Source organism: Octopus bimaculoides, chromosome 10 (genome assembly GCF_046866305.1).
Source record: "Octopus bimaculoides isolate indiv1 chromosome 10, ASM4686630v1, whole genome shotgun sequence".
Lineage (NCBI taxonomy): Eukaryota > Metazoa > Mollusca > Cephalopoda > Octopoda > Octopodidae > Octopus > Octopus bimaculoides.
The window spans coordinates 65795012-65802511 of record NC_142937.1 but is presented as its reverse complement, the minus strand read 5'-3'; the positions used below and the strand labels follow the sequence as shown (position 1 = coordinate 65802511).

Genomic DNA, 7500 nt, shown 5'->3' with positions numbered 1-7500 from the left:
GTACAACAAAGTAAAATCGAATCTTGAGCAAAACTAGTGAAAGCTAGTTAGCAAAACAGGTTTAATTCCTTATTCAGTCATTTAACACATTTTGTATTTTAAATAGCTTGGAGAAGGATCGACACTGCCAGCAGGCGAACCTGCCTATGACATATAACATTAAGGCAAAGCCTTTAGTAGTGCTCCAGCATTTCCGTGTGTGTGTGTGGGGGAGAGAGAGAGAGAGAGAGAGAGAGAGAGAAAGAGAGAGAAAGAGAGAGAGAGAGAGAGAGAGAGAGAGAGAGAGAGAGAGAGAGAAAGAGAGAGAAAGAGAGAGAGAGAGAGAGAGTAAAGGCACACAAAATAAGTACTGTTCCGCAAACAAGTCTCAGCTTATCTCATACTTTAATATAAACACAATGAGAATTGGAGCCTGAAGGGAAAGAAGTAGATATATATTTAGCTAGGGATTGTCTCTTGACATGTGTTGTGAGCAGAAAGTAAAGTGGGTCTTTAAAACATCAGCCAACCTCACCACCATAAAGGGATCAAATATATAAAATCTGAAAGTTCTAGCATGGTAGGTTAAATGCAGAAAAGAAATACATAGTAAAATTAGAGTAGATAGGGTAATGGCATAAATGATGTTATTGAGGCTAAAGTTAGAAAATATGACAAGATTCTCTGATCTCAATATATGACCTATAAATAAATTTACAAGTTGTGTTGGGTGTGTTGAGTGTTGCAGACAGGTTAATCATGTTGCATGACTGAGTATGTACCACATCGAGAATCAAACACACTTTCACATTAGATGTCTGGGTATATAATAAGTAGAGTCAGTAAGTGTTAAATACAGAGGTCTATAGATTTAGGCATACAGATCAAGGACTGATATGTTATGTCTGCATGTATGAACTTGTATATTTGTTTATTTCTGTTTGAATGGGCCATGTATGCGAGTGGTGTATGTCTCAGAATCTTATTAGTATGTACAAATATGTGCATGTATCATATCATACATGTGCATGTATGTATTATGTTATAAATACATGCACATGTATATTTCATGATTTGTCATGGTGCACACGTGTGTTATGGTGTACATATGTGTCCTGTCATGTTTTGTCAAAGATATTATCAAACTGAATATTTAAATGTATAATATGTGAGAGTTGATAAGTCTTTTGGATAAAGTCTATGTCTGCACGTAAGACTGTATGTTTATAGAAAATATTTGACTGAGCTGTTTTTTCCTTTTCTTATCAATGTGATTTTGTATAGCTGTGTATTTGTATGAATCACAGTGTGTGTGTGTGTGTGTGTGTGTGTGCGTGCGTGTGTGCACATGCGTGCATGTGCACTCATGCATGTGTGTTGTGACAGGTCACGCTTTGAAAAAGATGATTTCACAAAATAGAAGAGTGGAGAGCAATAACAAAATGATTCAAAATCTCAATGTTTCACAAGCAAATAGTTAAGAAGAGAAGGTGAGTGCTAGAATTGTAACAATCACCAGCCTCATTAATTAGTCAACACGTGCTGCACCAATGAACAAAACCTAACGTTTCCTTACAGATCAGAAAGTGTTTAAGAAGTTTTATGACAGTTCCAAACTTTCAGTAGGAAATACTAGTTTGCGTCAGTGAAACAGTAAATCAACTGGCAAGTGAGTTAGTGTAGTTGCTTGCCTTGATGATAAGGGATTGCTGATGTCAAAGGTTACTGAAGTATTTTATGAAATATGGAGTAATGTAATGATGCTGTTTAGCTAGTCAACTCCATCAAAATTATCTTTGTTTTTTTCTCCCCAAAATACTCTATCTAAGACTAAATGTAGTATTCTCAAAAGACAGCTGGGTGTGATTTGAATTGAATATGGCTGCTAACTTAAGCAGATCAAATAACCATGAAGAAGTTCCATCTTTGGCTCTAGTTATATGTAATGTATAGTGGTTCTTGGGAAGGCTTCAGCATTTTTCGGCATCAAATAGATTTTATATTTGAAGACCACAGTTCAATCTTAAGATTTTCATGTCAACTATTTGATTCTCTACTCTCATGGAAGGTTTGTAATTCTAGACCTGGAAACAGGAGATGGTCAGAACGTTACAAAACAATTAAGCATATTTTAAGGATAAGATAGACTGTTGATAGAGCTAAACCTCAATTATTAACCCCCAAAATTGCATATAAATGAATGGTAATCAGTCATTTTTTTTTTTGTAGCACTTATCAGTTGACAGATATTTATATAAAAGATAGAAGATATTTGGTTAGGATATTCAAAAGACAAGTGCTGCAGTATGGCTACAGTTGAACAATTGAAACTATCAAAGAGAAAGTTCAAAGAAGTATGTGTGAAACACATGTGAAGGAGATAAACATACGGGGCAAAGGAGAGTTTCTATGGAGTACCATACTGTAAGCCACCATATCTGCAGATAGAGCAAGGTAGGTTACATGGTAGTGAAATGGTACAGTATATCGAACCGTATAAGGTAAGAAAGAGAGCTAGAATGGTTGAAGAAAGGGGAGAGCAAGGAGAAATATCAGTAGCAAGAAGAGAAACCAGATGTCAGGTATACTTAGCAAGAAGAGAAGCTGAAAGTAAGAGGTTTACCAATGTTCTGTGGCATGAGGGTCAGAGGCATGATGTATTCCAGATTGAAAAGTATTGTGTCAAAATGAATTAGGGTGTTGAAAGTGAAAACTATTAATTCTCACTGATACCAAGACGAAAAAGGCATAAAAATGCTATCATGAGAGATTGCTAAATGGAAAGAATATATGGTGGGGGGGGGGGGGGAGACTACGTCAAGTAGACCCTACAGAGAGACCATTATCAAAATTAACAGCTAAAATGATGAAATAAACACACTCTACCACACACACCTACTTCTACACATATATGCGCACATGAGTGTGAGCATAATTTTCATTTTATACATGTGCGTGTCTCATTGGTTTTGCATCAGTTTTTCAATTTCCCAAACTACACAGAAAACTCATTTCACTTCAAATTAAGTATATCCTAATCAATTCTGCAGTTATTTACCATAAGAAAACAATTTTCCATCTGATGTTAGTACAATTCCATGCTTAGGTTTACTTTGGAAGACAGTTATATTCCTTCCTTCCTTCCTTCCTTGAGCTGATATTGCGTGCATGTACAGTCATCTATGTATTTTATGCATGTACAACATGCAAGTAACTGCATCGCTAAAGCTTAACTACACGGAATACATTGGCACTGACAAATCAGTTACCTTCAACATACAACACACACACGTGCTGCATGCACACACACACACACACACACACACACAGATGTGTATATATTTAAAAACTATATTAGCCTGTATTATCACGTGGGCGTTTATGTATGAATTCATATCTGCGATATATGTAAATATATGTAAGTGTACATGAGCATGCATCTTTGGGTTTAATATATGTGCATGCATGTAGTGCCCAAGTAGGTGTACATTAATTTAGTCATTAAAAAATATATAGAAATTCATTTATTTGCACAAGCTTGATACCCACACACTCTCACATGTGATAAGGATGAAGAAGTCATCATTACATACATATGCTGATACATACATAAACCCTTATTAACAAACTGGATTAGTATCCATACTAGCAAACTCACTTGGTAATAATAGGGTCACTGGCATGGAAATAGCTATAGACTTGATTTATTTCTATGAACACAACTAATGAAAACGTATAAATGAAATTTATTAATACTCTCAAACATGTAAGATGAAACTTCAATCCTTGATTATTTCGAAAACATGCAAACTTAAATCATAAAATATATAATCATGCAACCAACCTCCCCACTTTTGAAAATTACTGGCCTTGTACCAAAATTTAAAACCATTATTATTACTGTTACCATAATTTATTGTGATATTATCAGGTCTGTAAGGGTAGCGCAGATGGTAATGTACTCAGGAGCAATCAATTTCATTGATTAATAACCAAGTCCAAATCATGCCATCAGCTTTGACACTGCATTTTACAGTTGCTCAATCTGGAGAGGTTGATGTTCTCTACTTCGCCAAAGGAAACTTGTCTATATGTTTGCATTTGCTGAAAATTTCTTATCTGGAATTCAACAGTGCAGTGAAATTCTTAGATCTAAAAACTATAAGCGATCTTTCAGCTTTACATTGGAGAACATCCTCTCCAAACTGAACAGACTTTAGACCCCTTCGAATGATTCTGCACCATCTAGCTTTATGACTCTATGGTCAAAGGGAACATAACTCTAATTTTTAATTTTTTTGTTTTTTTCCTTTCTTTGTCTATTTTTCTTCACTATTCCAATTCTTGAACCCACTTTCATCTCATTTTTCCTATTTGTCATGATTTGCATTTTGTATAGTCCATATGCCAAGAACATGAAGATTACTTAGAGATAAAGGTTGTTTGCCAACATAACATGGCAGTCCTGGTTTAGGATGAATGTTGCTGTAAACCCCAGAAGACATTGTCTCCAGCTGGTTATATGACATGACCTGCGTCCTTATATTTTCGTACAAGAGAATCTAGCACCCTCACTCAGCTCAAAACAATATCTGTGTATCGTGATTTCCGGGTTATTTCCCTTCTCTCGTCGTGAGATTTAAAAATAGTAATTTTCTAATTTATAGATCAGTGACTAGTTGTCACTTTGGAAACTATATATTTCGAACGGGAATTTGGCAGCACCATCTCTAGCTAAACAATTATTCTGTGCTGATGAAGAGAAATAACCCAGAAATCGTGATACACAGATATTGTTTTGAGCTGAGTGGAGGTGCTGGATTCCCTTGTTTGAAAATATAAGGACGCAGATCGTGTTGTATAGCCAGCTGGAGATGATGTCTCCTGGGGCTAAATTACAGCAACATTCATCCTAAACCAGGACTGCCATGTTATGTTGGCGAACAATCTTTACTCCAAAGTACTGTTGCTGAAAATCTCTCATTGTGAGAGTTAAAAACAGTAATTTTCTAATACATAGAGACACTAGTCATGTTTTAAAACTTGCCTAGATAATATCTTCAGTGTATGAAACTATTAGTAGCTCATAACTATATACTGTGTACATTTAACAATATATAAACACCACAATAACTACCACCACTACTATCAATTTTATCACTAATACAATCAACATTTCACCTTATCATTGCCCCAGAGACAAAAAAGGTTTAATTTCAAATGCCCATTACTGAATCACACACTTTACAGAGAATAAAAATAACTGAAAAGACTAAATATGTAAACAGGAAATAACATACTACAAACATCCATGCACACATATAACTAATCACATTCACTAAACACATACTATATTCATCCAAAATCCAACGTATGTACATATACAACATCTAAAAGTGCATACAGAAATGCAAACACATATCATCATTATCCTTAAAGTATACAAAGATATACAAGCACGTGCACCTCCAGTTATAACAGTTAATTGGCAGGAATAACTTGAGTGAAATCTCATTTGCATTGATAAGAAACTAGGTAGCAACTGAGACATAAGCAGAGATGTTATTGTTGATAGCAACAGTGTCGTTAGCATCAACAATATTGTTGATATGAAGAGAGATATTTCACAGACAGAAATAAAAATATCAAGAGAAATATCAATATTGATAGCAACATCATTAGAAATATTAATATTAATAGAAATAAGTATTGATTCACAGTGATAAGTTGTACTGATATCACTGATAACAATACTGATAGCAATAAGGATATTGGCTGGAATATCAATAAGGATATTGGTTGGAATATCAGTGTTGATATCAATAAGGATATTGTCTGGAATATCAATGTTGATATCATTATAGAAATTAACAGCAATATCAATATTCATAACACTGAAAATGTTGGCAGTAATTTCATTAATAATAATCAATTATATATTATATATCAAATAACATCAATACTTAACAGTGATGCGAATATCTATATTAATAGGAATAAGGATATTTGCAATAATAATATCCTTATAATAATTGATAGTATAGGGAATATTAAAAGTTATCAGGTATAAAAGAGTGGTGTAAAGATAGCAGATACAGAGGAGAGAAGTAAAATGAATGAGATATTAAGCATTTACTTTCAAATCTCTGGTTATTATTCAGATACTACTGAGGGTTTCAACCTGCCTCTCATATGAACAGGGGATAAATATTTTCTTACAATAACTGACCTAGTATCTATGGATAATTACTAAGGAGAATATTGATATGGCATATAAGAAAGCCTCTAATATGATCTGCTGTAACAGCAAACTTTCCCTACCCACTTATTAAAAAAGACATCAGATAAGGTAGTCCAGTTATTAGAGTGATGTTAGAGTGATATTCGGTTCCCAGACCAGGCTGTGTGTTGTGTTCTTGAGCAAAACATTTTATTTCATGTTGCTCCAGTTCATTCAGCGGATCTTTTTTAAAACGGGGGCCACATAAAACATCTTTTTCTCTTAGTCTTCTTAAAAAAAAAGAAATCCATAAATTATTCCATGTTAAAGTTGTCGTATTTCTGTAATTTCAACCAATCACTGACATCCATTCAGCCGATATACATTAAGTGCCGACTCCATAAACAAACGATTCTGAAACAATTAACCCTAACCCTAACCCTAACTCTAACCCTAACCCTAACCCTAGGGTTAGAGTTAGGGTTAGGGTTAGGGTTAGGGTTAAAGCAAATTTAAAATGAAAAAAGCAAATAAAACGAAGAATCGTTTGTTTATGTAGTCGGCACTTAATGTATATCGGCTGAATGAACATCAGTGATTGGTTGAAATTATCGAAATAAGACAATTTTTTACATGAAATAAATTTGAATACAAAAATATTTTTCTGTTCTATAACACAAAATAGATAAGTATACGAAGTTTGAAAGTCTTTCGGTACCAAAAGCACTACGTAAAACATTAATGAAAAATGTGGCCCCCGTTTTAAAAAAGATCCCATTCAGCTGTAGAAATAAGTTGTGATGTCACTGGTACCAAGTTGTATCAGCTTTTGCATTCTCCTTAGACAAAATCAGTGGTGTGGAGAGGAGAAATAAGTATGCATAGGTGACTGCTGGTCTTCCACAAACAACCTTGCCTGGAGTTGTGCCTTGGAGGAGAACTTTCTAGATGCAATCCCATGGTTATTCATGACCAAAAGGAGTCTTTACTCTTTATCCATTTTAGTCCAAATTACACTATTCCTGGATAAGAAAAAATGGACAAGATTGCTTTTGACCATAGGTCAGTTTGATCATATCCAAATTTGAGTTAAGCAACAACCACAAAAATAATTTCAGGTTTGATTGGGCTAAAGATTAACAGTGTAGAGATGATAGGGATACACTCACTAAAATATGAGAGTGAGATATACTTAATTATGTTAAGATTTATTAACCTACTATGCTACTATAAAACATAATAGCAAAGATATATGAAACCAAACTGTTGAAGACAATGTGTGGTTATTAAGAAACAAAATA

The 7500-nt window shown here is 34.3% G+C and overlaps 1 protein-coding gene across 4 annotated transcripts in view; it reads right to left on the bottom strand.

Annotated features, from left to right (window-relative positions):
- The window catches only part of LOC106879764 (syntaxin-6), a 157059-nt gene that overhangs the window by 51318 nt on the left and 98241 nt on the right, over positions 1-7500 (bottom strand). The gene's annotated exons all lie outside the window — the stretch shown is intronic.